Here is a 12,956-nt window from a genome sequence, read left to right as displayed (position 1 = left end):
CTCCTCAATCAACGTTGCTGGTAGGGGTTAAACCTGAGTGCTGGGGTTTACACATTTCTTCAACAAGGAGACATGAAAAACTAGATGCACTCTTGCATTGGGGGGAAGCTTCAGCTTATAAACAACTTGTCCAAATTTCTCTAGAATTTCATAGGGACCATAGAATCTAGCACCCAGCTTTTGGTTTACTCTCTGGGCCAGTGTCTTCATCCGATAAGGTTGCAGCTTGAGATATACATGTTTCCCTGGTTCAAAAACCACTTCTCGCCTCTTACGATCTGCATATGTTTTCATCCGGTTTTGCACCCTTTCTAGCTGGAACCGCAGCTTGTCCAGCATCTGATTGCGTTCCCCATTAGAACTCTAACTTCCTCAACCGCAGCATCCCCCCTCCTCTCAACAACGCGGGAGGTTCTCTCCCGTAGAGTGCCTTAAATGGAGTCATTTTGATGGAGCCATGATAATTGGTATTATACCAATATTCATCCCACCTCAACCAACGAGGCCACTGCGTTGGTTTGGAACCTGTGAAGCATCGAAGATAGGTCTCCACGCACTTGTTCACTGCTTCACTTTGACCATCAGTTTACGGGTGATGAGCCGAACTCATTTTTAGCGCTGTGCCTGCTGCCTTAAAAATTTCAGACAAGAAAGCACTCATGAAGAGTCTATCTCAGTCAGAAACAATAGAACTTGGGAAACCATGAAGCCTCACAACCACTTTTACGAACAGCTCAGCCACTTCTTTGGCTGTGTATGGGTGAGAAAGGGGGAAAATGTGCATATTTGGTCAATCTATCCACCACCACAAAGATGGTGTCTTTCCCAGCAGCTTTTGGAAGCCCCCTAATGAAATCCATGGAAATATCTGACCAGACGTTGGTCGGAATTGGAAGTGGTTGCATCAGGCCATCCGGTGATAAAGTGGATTGTTTGTTCCTCTGTCACACCTCATATTGCTTTACATATTCCATGATAGTCCCCTTCATTCCTTCCCAAAACAAAACTCCTGATATCCTTTTGTAGGTTCTAAAGAACCCGGAATGCCCTCCTATCTTCGAATCATGGAATTCTTTGAGGAATTTAGGAATCCACTTGGAATGCTTCAAAATGACTAACCGACCATGGTACAACAGCCTCCCATTGCGCCATTCATACCCAGCTGCTATTTCTCTCCCCTGAATCAAGTCTTGGATAATCCCTTGTAGCTTGGGATCTTGCTGGACTTCTTCTTCTATGCCTTCCCAATCTGCCGTGGACACTACTGAAACTGCTGCAAACTGAAATTTCCTGAAGAGTGCATCAGCCACTCGGTTATCACTTCCCGCCTTGTATTTGATCTCAAAGTTGTACCCGAGCAGCTTAGTTATCTATTTTTGCTATTCTTCTCCACTGATCCTCTGATCAAGCAAAAATTTGAGGCTTTTTTGATCTGTGTAAACCGTGAATCGCCATCCTAAGAGGTAATGTCTCCACCTTTGGATGGCCAACACGATGGCCATCAGCTCCCTCTCATAAACGGATTTGGCTTGGGCCCTCTCTGAGAGTTTTTGGCTCATAAATGCTATGGGTCTGCCATCTTGTAACAGCACCACCCTAATTCCTTTTCCAGATGCATCGGTCTCTAAAGCAAATGGCTTGGAAAAAGATGGAATGGCTAATACCGGCATGGTCACCATGGCCTTCTTCAATTGTTCGAAGGCTGCCTACGCGTCACTTCCCCATCGGAAATAGTCTTTCTTCAACAGTTATGTGAGAGGCCAGGCTATGGCCCCATAGTTCTTCACAAACCGACGGTAGTATCCAGTCAACCCCAAAAAACCCCGCAACCCTTTTAAATCCTTCGGAATGGGCCAATCTACCATGTCTTGTATTTTCTGAGGGTCTGCAGCCACCCCTTCGTTGGAAATCACATGCCCCAAGAAATTAATCTTCTCTTGGGCAAATTTACACTTCTTCTTGTTGAGGAAGAGTTTATGATTTCGGAGGACCGTGAATATTTGTTGCAAGTGATCCCAATGATCTTCTAAATTGCTACTATAAACAAGAATATCGTCAAAAAATACCAGAATAAATTTCCTCAGGGAAGGCCTCAATACCTGGTTCATGAGTGCTTGGAAAGTGGAAGGGGAGTTGGTAAGCCAAGAAGAATCAGAATCATTTCAGTCCACTGAATTGGACAGCACAAAAAAAGAATTGACCCCAGACCAATTTTTTGGCGCAGTTGCGCTACGAAATCCGCCCTCCATTCTCTCAAGTACCTCTCCGCTTCCTCTGCCATGGCTCACTATACTCGTCAAGGTTGTCGGAGGTCTTTGAGTCATACGACCGTGGTACCCAAAGGGCATCACCATGAACTCATAATGGCCCTCATGAGTTTGGAATGCTGTCTTGGGAATGTCCTCTTCCCGCATGCGAATCTGGTGGTATCCCGATTTAAGGTCGAGCTTCAAAAACACCCTTGCTTCTCCCGCCTCATCCAATAGCTCTTCAATGGTCGGAATGGGAAACTTGTCAGCCACCGTGATCCGGTTCAAGGACCTGTAGTCTACGCAAAACCGCCAACCACCATCCTTCTTCTTGACTAAAATGACTAGACTCGAGAACGGGCTGGTGCTGGGCCTAATTATTCCTGAGCTCAACATCTCCTCTACTATTTTCTCAATCTCAGACTTCTAGTAATGGGGATAACGGTATGGCCTAATGCGAGGAATTGCTGAGCCCTCCTTCAAGATTATGGCATGATCTTGTTCTCTCTTAGGAGGTAGTCCCTCCGGTGTGCTAAATAAGTCCCCAAAACATTGCAAAAATTGCTCAACATCTCCAGAAAAGGGTTCTGTAGGTTAGGTTTCAGTGGCTGCCAAGACAGGGGTGATGACAAAATCTTCTTCTTGATTCTTTAGCACTTGCAAGGTAGTCTTCCAAGAGGCCTTACTTCTGCTTAGTGAAGGATCTCCCTGCAAATGGAATTCCTTATCTCCTTACTTCCAGCTCAACATTAATTCACTATAATCCCCCACAAATTTTCCCAAGCTGGCCAGCTATCCTGCTCCCAGAACTACCTCTGAGCAGCCCAGTTTCATAACGAAAAAATTCTAAATAATTGGAATTCCTTGAATAGTCACCTGCAGTTCCTCACAGCCCTCATGTCCCCATTCTATGGCACTATTCCCTACCTCTACTCGAAATTCCCGTACTTTTTTTCACTGGCAGAGACAGCCGCCTAACCACCTTAGTGGCTATTGGTGCACGAAATTGTGATCATCAATGGCGCCATCAACATGGTACGCTCAATTGCAATCTCAACTCTTTATCACTACTTCGCACAACTAACCAGCAAGTGCACTGGGTCGTCCAAGTAATAAACCTTACGCGAGTAAGGGGTCGATCCCACGGAGATTGTTGGTATGAAGCAAGCTATGGTCATCTTGTAAATCTCAGTCAGGCGGATTCAAATAGTTATGGAGGATTGATAATTAAAAGATGAATAAAACATAAAATAAAGATAGAGATACCTATGTAATTCATTGGTGAGAATTTCAGATAAGCGTATGGAGATGCTTTGTCCCTTCCGTCTCTCTGCTTTCCTACTGTCTTCATCCAATCCTTCTTACCCCTTTCCATGGCAAGCTGTATGTTGGGCATCACCGTTGTCAATGGCTACAGTCCCGTCCTCTCAGTGAAAATGTTCAACGCGCTTTGTCACAGCACGGCTATTCATCTGTCGGTTCTCGATCATGTTGGAATAGAATCCAGTGATTCTTTTGTGTCTGTCACTAACGCCCCACAATCACGAGTTTGAAGCTCGTCACAGTCATTCAATCCCTAAATCCTACTCAGAATATCACAAACAAGGTTTACACCTTCCGGATTCTCAAGAATGGCCACCAATGGATTCTAGCTTATACCACGAAGATTCTGATTAAGAAATCCAAGAGATATCCACTCAATCTAAGGTAGAACGGAGGTGGTTGTCCGGCACACGTTCATAGGTGAGAATGATGATGAGTATCACAGATCGTCACATTCATCAAGTTGAGGAACAAGTGATATCTTAGAACAAGAATAAGCTGAATTGAATAGAAGAACAATAGTAATTGCATTAATACTCGAGGTACAGCAGAGCTCCACACCTTAATCTATGGTGTGTACAAACTCTACCGTTGAAATTACATAAGAACAAGGTCTAGGCATGGGCGAATAGCCAGCCTCCCAAAGAAGGTTCAATCATAAAAACATGATCAAAAGATGATCCGAAGATTGAAAGATTCTTCAATACAATAGCAAAAGGTCCTATTTATAGAGAACTAGTAGCCTAGGGTTTACAGAAATGAGTAAATGATATAAAAATCCACTTTCGGGCCCACTTGGTGTGTGCTTGGGCTGAGCATTGAAGCTTTCATGTGTAGAGACTTTTCTTGGAGTTAAACGCCAGCTTTTGTGCCAGTTTGGGCGTTTAACTCCCACTTTTGTGCCAGATCCGGCATTTAACGCCGGGAATTCTGAAGCTGACATGGAACGCCTATTTGGGCCATCAAATCTCAAAAAAAGTATGAACTATTATATATTTCTGGAAAGCCCTGGATGTCTACTTTCCAACTCGATTGAGAGCACGCCAATTAGGCTTCTGTAGCTCCACAAAAGCCACTTCGAGTGCAGGGAGGTCAGAATCCAACAGCATCTGCAGCCCTTTTCAGCCTCTGAATCAGATTTTTGCTCAGGTCCCTCAATTTGAGCCAGAAAATACCTGAAATCACAGAAAAATACACAAACTCATAGTAAATTCTAGAAAAGTGAATTTTAAATAAAAACTAATAAAAATATAATAAAAACTAACTAAAACATACTAAAAGCATACTAAAAACAATGCCAAAAAGCGTATAAATTATCCACTCATCAGCTATGAAGTTTGTCGACGCTCCAGGGTCTACGAGCACCATCACTTCCTGGCCCAAAATCGCCCCTCTCACCTTGAAAGTTTTGTGTGTTGTCAATCTCCAAAAACTGTATAAAGACAACTGCAGTTCAACTCCTTTGGGTTCCTCTACTGGCAATTCCGACCTCTCATCCTCCTGCTCGGCTTCGTGGTCTTCTTCTTCTTCTTCAATCAACAAAATCTTGTAGTGTTACATTGGATAGACATGGGTCGGTCCCCACTTCTCTCCACAGCGGAAACATAAGCCTTTCCGCTGTCGCTCTGCCCACTCCTTGCCGGAGAGTAGCCGCGTTCCACTGCCTCTGGTCCCAGAGATTAATGCCGCGTCGCCTCCCCCAACAGAGCTCGAGTTAGTGCTAGCCCATGTGATCGAAGGGGCTCAGTTGGTGTTGGGTCCCGATTCCACTCCCACTCCGCTTCTGGATTCATGTAAGTTGGGTCGAGTCTAGTTAGGATTTTTTTGAAATCCCATGCTGATAGATCCAGGTCCCCCCGACCCGCCTCCTTTGGATCCTCCTTCTCCTTTTCTGCCCGTCGGGTTCACTCCGAAATCCTGCCAGGCACGGTTTCTCCACTCAATTGCCATGGCTCTATCCATCAACGCCGGCAAATTATCAAAGCTTGCCACGTCCAGTTCTGCCTGAATCTCCCTTCTAAGGCCATTCACAGAAATACACATGAGAGTCTCCGCCCTGAGGTTTCGTTGTGTCCTGGCCATTGCTTCAAAATCTCTTCGGTACTGTGCGACGTCTCCGACTTGGCGCACCTCTAATAGTGGAGCCATTGGGTTAAGAGCTACACCGTTTCCTTCTACCCTCTCGTCATCTTGCTCATTCCTTCTACCATCATTTCTTCTTCTGGTGTCGTTTGCACCAGCGCCTCCACCTTGGTGATTTTGAGGTAGCCACTCCCTCATTTGTCTCAACATATTTGCTGAGAATGCCTCCAAAGATCGTTATTGAGCTTCCTGTAACTCCTTAATCCGTTTCTCTACCGCATCCAACCTTGACTCCATAGCAGCTCACGTGGACACCATGCACATAACACCCAGAACCGGTGCTCTAATACCAGTTGTTAAAACTGGTACCAACAAAATGCTCCCACAACACTCGATAAAACAAAAACAAACTGAACAGGTTACCCTTTAGGCAAAATATTCTCAGCTGGAATTTATTGAATGGAAATGCAGAAATTACAATAGAATAGAAAATGATAGCCGAGGAATTTCGAGAGTCCTCTTCTCTCCTAGCCTAGGCCTTTTCAAGTCTTTTTCCTGCCTCAATACCTATTCGGTTCCTTCTTTTATTGCCTCACCCTCTCTCTAATCGAAATCTTCACAATCATGCAATTCCCTGATTCTCCTATGATTGATTCAATCAGTTATTGCCTCCTAAAATCATGCAGTCCCTGATTCTCCTCTAACTGATTCAATCAGTTATTGCTTCCTAAAATAAATCAGTTATTTAAACCAGTTATTCCTCCCTTTCCTTTATTATTTTGTCTAGAATAATGATAAGGTAAAGGGATTATTATCTTCCCTTTTTTAGCTGCCTGCACTGCTGACTCAGCATTTTCCTCAGGGTATGTAACAGTATGACAATCTCTAATTACTAGGTTTTACTTTGCATAGATATAACGAGTCTTATCATATTACTGTGCTCTGCTTAATCATTTTTGGAGGCTTAAATAGTGACAATTGTTTTCCTCCTAATTTTTCTGCTAGCTTATATTAATTAGTGATAGGTAAAAAATAGTTTTAAGTATACACCAATTTGAAAATGTTTTAATCCCTCTTTTGTGGGTTTGTTCCCATATACCATGTTTGGAATTAATGGATATAATATTTGAATTTAGGATGCATTAGACATTTAGCATGTACCATTCCTTTTAGACATTTATATGTTTATAATATTTGAATTTTACAATGACTTGATGTTTTTAAAACTTTTGGAACTAAGTCTATTTTTTTATTAGATCACTTGTGTTAATAGGAAAAATCAATTAGTATTGTATATTACAGCCTGCTTTTCAACATATATCTTGTCAAGATGTTTCTTCAAAAGCTTGTTAAGAAAGGTGAGAGCCTGAAAGTACTTAAGGTGTTTTGGATGCTAATTTTTAGTTTTGTTTGTAACCGGCAAGAATAAATGTGTAGTTTATCTTCTAAATTTGAAAGTTCTTTCTCACTTTTGAGTGTTTGCACGGATGGAGCAATGCCTCATTCACTTTTGGATGCTATTTATGATGCTGGTTTCAATCGTAATCATTCCAGTGAAGTTTCTTCTCCAATTGCTGGGTACCTTCCAGGTTATATGGACTATCAAGTAGAAATGAGATCACAGATCCCTAATTTTGTTTGTATCACTGCTGCAGGCCATGCAATTGCTACAGCTACAATTGTCTTCCCTCTATCAATCAAAATGGAAGAGGAAGAACTATTTCAGATCAAAGTGCTGTAAATGGAGGAGGAGCTGTTTCAGTTGCTCTTGTCCTCAATCAAAATGCTGCCAAGGTAGAGATGACTTCGAAAAATGGTGCATTCTCCCAAAATCCTACACTTGTTCTTGCCCTAGTTGTCCAAGGTACGCCCGTTACTATTGTACAAAGTTCTTTTGGAGAAGTACTTTCTTCTATTTCTGTTGTTGGTATTTCAAATTATATTATATTACTTGCTCAATTTACAATTCTGATATAGTTAGAGTATAAATAATTATGATTGCTAAAATTTAGTCCTCATTTATTTTAATATCTTTGTCAACTTTGTCAATGTTGCTGATTAGTATCTGTCTTTTGCTTCACTCCTTATCATGCTTTAAAATTAAGGAACCAAGTTGCATAGGCGTCTATTTTATTTTCTCTATTTTCAGTTTCTATTTGGCGCAAAAGTGCATGGTGTTGCTCTGTATTTGTACAATTTTTGTTTTTTACAATTGATTTTACACTGCCAAGTACCTAGAATTTATGACTTTGATTTAAGAACCCTTGTGGTTTGGTACAAAATGGCGCATTCCTTTACGCTAAGTGTCTTTTTATTGTTTTCAGATAAATAGAAATGAGTATATTTGGTGGAAAGCTAATTCTAGAGAGACAAAGGAAGAACTAATTGATAGAGGGCCTAAGTTCCTGGACTAGTATATTTCTATTCACAAAAATCTTTGTTGCTAATTGTTTACAATTATATAGAGAGCAGTGTATTATAGATGTGCTAAGGGATAACTCTATTCATTTTGTATAAGCTAATTCAATTTTACTTATCTTCTTTTTATTTTAATGTGAGATGTATGAATATTCAAAATTAAAATTATTCTAATACATTTGGTTTATTATAAATATATTTATTTAAGGATAATTTTTATTATTTGAAGAATATTATATAGTATTATTATGTACTTATTTTTATTTTATAATATTTGACTAATTTAATTTAAAATGCAAGATTATATATATAATTATATTACTAAATATTAGGTTATAGAAAAAAATTATTAGAATATATATATATATATATATATATATATATATATATATATATATATATGAAGAAAATTAAAAAGAAAAGAGGGACCTAAGGCTACACTTATATATGGTAGCCATGGTATACAATGTGGCTACGCTTTACAAGTGATGCAGTAATGCTGAAAAGCGTAGCCTATTCTGGTAAAAATGGAAGCTGAAAAGCGTAGCCTTTGGTCCTGGACAACATCACTTGAAAAGCGCACGCTATTTCCAAATGCCAAAAGCGTAGCCCTTGGTGCAGAAAAGCATAGCCTTTGAGAATAGACAACGGCCGAATAGGAATCACTCCAAAAAGCGTAGCTGATGAGCGGATAATTTATACGCTTTTTGGCATTGTTTTTACATAGTTTTCAGTATGATTTAGTTAGTTTTTAATATATTTTTATTAGTTTTTAAGAAAAATTCACATTTCTAGACATTACTATGAGTTTGTATATTTTTCTATGATATCAGGTATTTTCTGGCTGAAATTGAGGGACCTGAGCAAAAATCTGATTCAGAGGCTGACAAAGGACTGCTGATGCTGTTGGATTCTGACCTCCCTGCACTCGAAATGGAATTTCTGAAGCTACAGGCATCAAAATGGCACGCTCTCAGTTGCGTTGGAAAGTAGACATCCATGGCTTTCCAGCAATATATAATAGTTCATACTTTTCTCGAGTTTAGATGACACAAACTGGCGTTTAACGCCAGCTTTCTGCCCTATTTTGGCGTTAAACGCCAGAAACAAGTTGCAAAGCAGAGTTAAACGCCAGAAACAAGTTACAAACTGGCGTTCAACTCCAAGGAAGACTTCTACACGTGAAAGCTTCAATGCTCAGCTCAAGCACACACCAAGTGGGCCCAGAAGTGGATTTCTGCATCATTTACTTCATTTTGTAACCCTAGTAACTAGTTTAGTATAAATAGAACTTTTTACTATTGTACTAGGGGTCTTTTTCCCTAATTTCGAATTCATATGCCATTTGGGCAGGCTGGCCATTCGGCCATGCCTGGACCTTCATCACTTATGTATTTTCAACGGTGGAGTTTCTACACACCATAGATAAAGGTGTAAAGCTCTGCTGTTCCTCGAGTATTAATGCAAAGTACTATTGTTCTTCTATTCAATTCATGCTTATTCTTATTCTAAGATATTCATTCGCACACAAGAACTTGATGAATGTGATGATTATATGACATTCATCACCATTCTCACTCATGAACGCGTGATTGACAACCATTTTCGTTCTACATGAAAACAAACTTGAATTTGTATCTCTTGGATTCCTGGTCCATGCATTTGATTGCCTCTCCTGACAACAAAGCCTTTAATTCCTTGCGATCAGAGTCTTCGTGGTATAAGCTAGAATCCATTGGCAGCATTCTTGAGATCCGGAAAGACTAAACCTTGTCTTTGATATTCCGAGTAGGATCTGGGATGGGATGACTGTGACGAGCTTCAAACTCACGACTGTAGGGTGTGGTGACAGACGCAAAAGGATAGTAAATCCTATTCCTACACGATTGAGAACCAACAACTGATTAGCCATGCAGGAAACCGTAGAGGACCTTTTTCACTGAGAGGATGGGAAGTAGCCATTGACAACGGTGACGCCCTACATACAGCTTGCCATAGAAAGGAGTATGAAGGATTGGATGAAGGCAGTAGGAAAGCAGAGATTCAGAAGGAACAACGCATCTCCATACGCTTATCTGAAATTCCGACCAATGAATTACATAAGTATCTCTATCTTTATTTTATGTTTATTTATATTTTAATTACTAAAACTCCATAACCATTTGAATCCGCTTGACTGAGATTTACAAGGTGACCATATCTTGCTTCAAGCCGACAATCTCCGTGGGATCGACCCTTATTCACGTAAGGTTTATTACTTGGACGACCCAGTGCACTTGCTGGTTAGTTGTGCGAAGTTGTGAAAAAGAGTTGAGATTACAATTGTGCATACCAAGTTGTTGGCGCCATTGAGATCACAATTTTGTGCACCAAGTTTTTGGCGCCGTTGCCGGGGATTGTTCAAGGTTGGACAACTGACGGTTCATCTTGTTGCTCAGATTAGGTAATTTTATTTTTGTTTTAACCTTTATTTTATTTTCAAAAAGTTTTAAAAAATCTTTCAAAAAATTTTTCTTCTTTTTCGTTTTTCTAAAAATAATTTTCGAAAAATCCAAAGAAAATTATAAAATCATAAAAACAAAAATATTTTGTGTTTCTTATTTGAGTCTAGTGTCAATTTTTAAGTTTGGTGTCAATTGCATCTTTTTAATTTTCTAAAAATTTTCGAAAATTCATGCATTACATTCTTCATGATCTTCAAGTTGTTCTTGACAAGTCTTCTTGTTTGATCTTCATGTTTTCTTGTTTTGTGCCTTTTGTTGTTTTTCATATGTATTTTCGAATTATTAGTGTCTAAGCATGAAAAATCTCTAAGTTTGGTGTCTTGCATGTTTTTCTTTTCTTGAAAATTTTTCAAAAATAAGTTCTTGATGTTCATCATGATTTTCAATGTGTTCTTGGTGTTCATCTTGACATTCTTAGTGTTCTTGCATGCATCATTGGTTTTGATCCAAAATTTTCATATTTTGGGTCATATTTGTGTTTTTCTCTCTCCTCATTAAAAATTCAAAAATAAAAAAAAAATATCTTTCCCTTATTTGTCTCATAAATTTTCGAAATATTTGGGTTGACTTACTCAAAAAATTTTAAAATAAGTTGTTTCATGTTAGTCAAGTCAAGATTTCAATTTTAAAAATCTTATCTTTTCAAAACTTTTTCAAAAATCAAATCTTTTTCATTTTTCTTTTATATTTTCGAAAATTTTTTAAATTGGTTTTCAAAATCTTTTTCTTATCTTTATTTCATAATTTTTAAAAACTTTACTAACAATTAATGTGATTGATTCAAAAATTTGAAGTTTGTTACTTTCTTGTTAAGAAAGGTTCAATCTTTAAATTCTAGAATCATATCTTTTAGTTTCTTGTTAGTCAAGTAATCAATTTTAATTTTAAAAATCAAATCTTTTTAACTTCCTTTTTCAATTCTTTTTCAAAATAAATTTCAATCAAATCTTTTTCAACCATATCTTTTCAATCATATCTTTTTCAAATCATATCTTTTTCAAAATCTTTTCTAACTTCTTATCATTTCAAAATTGATTTTCAAATCTTTTTCAACTAACTGGTTGGCTTTTTGTTTGTTTCTTATCTTTTTCAAAACCACCTAACTACTTTTCTATCTCTAATTTTCGAAAATCACTAACCTTTTTTTCAAAAACAATTTTTGAAATTCTCTCCCTCTCATCTTCTTCTATTTATTTATTTATCTACTAACACTTCTCTTCTACTCATAATTCAAACCCTCTTCTCTTCTCTCTCTGTGTTCAAATTTGTCTTCTTCTACTCTTTTCTTCTTTTACTCACATAAAGGAATCTCTATACTGTGACATAGAGAATTCCTCTTCTTTTCTGTTCTCTTCTTTTTCATATGAGCAGCAGCAAGGACAAGGACATTCTTGTTGAAGTAGATCCTGAACTTGAAAGGACTCTAAAGAAGAAGCTAAGAGAAGCTAAAACACAACACTCTAAAGAGGACTTTACTAAAATTTTCGAAAAAGAAGTAGAGATGGTCAAACCCAATAACAATGGTGGAGGTGCAAGGAAGATGCTTACTGATTTTACTGCACCAAATTCCAACTTCCATGGAAGAAGCATCTCAATTCCTGCCATTGGAGCAAATAATTTTGAGCTAAAGCCTCAATTAGTTTCTCTGATGCAACAGAATTGCAAGTTTTATGGACTTCCATCAGAAGAACCTTTTCAGTTCTTAACTGAATTCTTGCAGATCTGTGATACTTTTAAGACCAATGGGGTTGATCCCGAGGTCTACAGGCTTATGCTTTTCCCTTTTGTTGTAAGAGACAGAGCTAGATTATTGTTGGACTCTCAACCTAAAGATAGCCTGAACTCTTGGGATAAGCTGGTCACGGCTTTCTTAGCCAAGTTCTTTCTTCCTCAAAAGCTGAGTAAGCTTAGAGTGGATGTTCAAACCTTCAGACAGAAAGAAGGTGAATCCCTCTATGAAGCTTGGGAGAGATACAAGCAACTGACCAAAAAGTGTCCTTTTGACATGCTTTCAGAATGGACCATCTTGGATATATTCTATGATGGTCTGTCTGAATTGTCTAAGATGTCATTGGACAATTCTGCAGGTGAATCTATTCACCTGAAGAAAATGTCTACAGAAGCTCAGAAACTCATTGACATGGTTGCAAATAACCAGTTCATGTACACTTCTGAAAGGAATCCTGTGAGTAATGGGACGCCTCAGAGGAAGGAAGTTCTTGAAATTAATGCTTTGAATGCCATATTGGCTCAGAACAAAATATTGACTCGGCAAGTCAACATGATTTCTCAGAGTCTGAATGGATTGCAAAATGCATCCAACAGTACTAAAGATGCATCTTCTGAAGAAGAAGCCTATGATCCTGAGAACCATACAATA

At 38.8% G+C, this 12,956-nt stretch overlaps 1 non-coding gene across 1 annotated transcript; it reads right to left on the bottom strand.

The window, feature by feature from the left end:
* Positions 1 to 12,479: 12,479 nt before the first annotated feature.
* Positions 12,480 to 12,587, bottom strand: LOC112715465 (small nucleolar RNA R71). The gene has a single exon (XR_003159706.1). It is a non-coding gene; the product is annotated as a small nucleolar RNA R71 (small nucleolar RNA).
* Between the last annotated feature and the right edge of the window lie 369 nt (positions 12,588 to 12,956).

The sequence above is a fragment of the Arachis hypogaea genome, chromosome 1, assembly GCF_003086295.3.
Source record: "Arachis hypogaea cultivar Tifrunner chromosome 1, arahy.Tifrunner.gnm2.J5K5, whole genome shotgun sequence".
Classification (NCBI taxonomy): Eukaryota; Viridiplantae; Streptophyta; class Magnoliopsida; order Fabales; family Fabaceae; genus Arachis; species Arachis hypogaea.
This window is presented reverse-complemented; position numbering and strand designations above follow the sequence as displayed.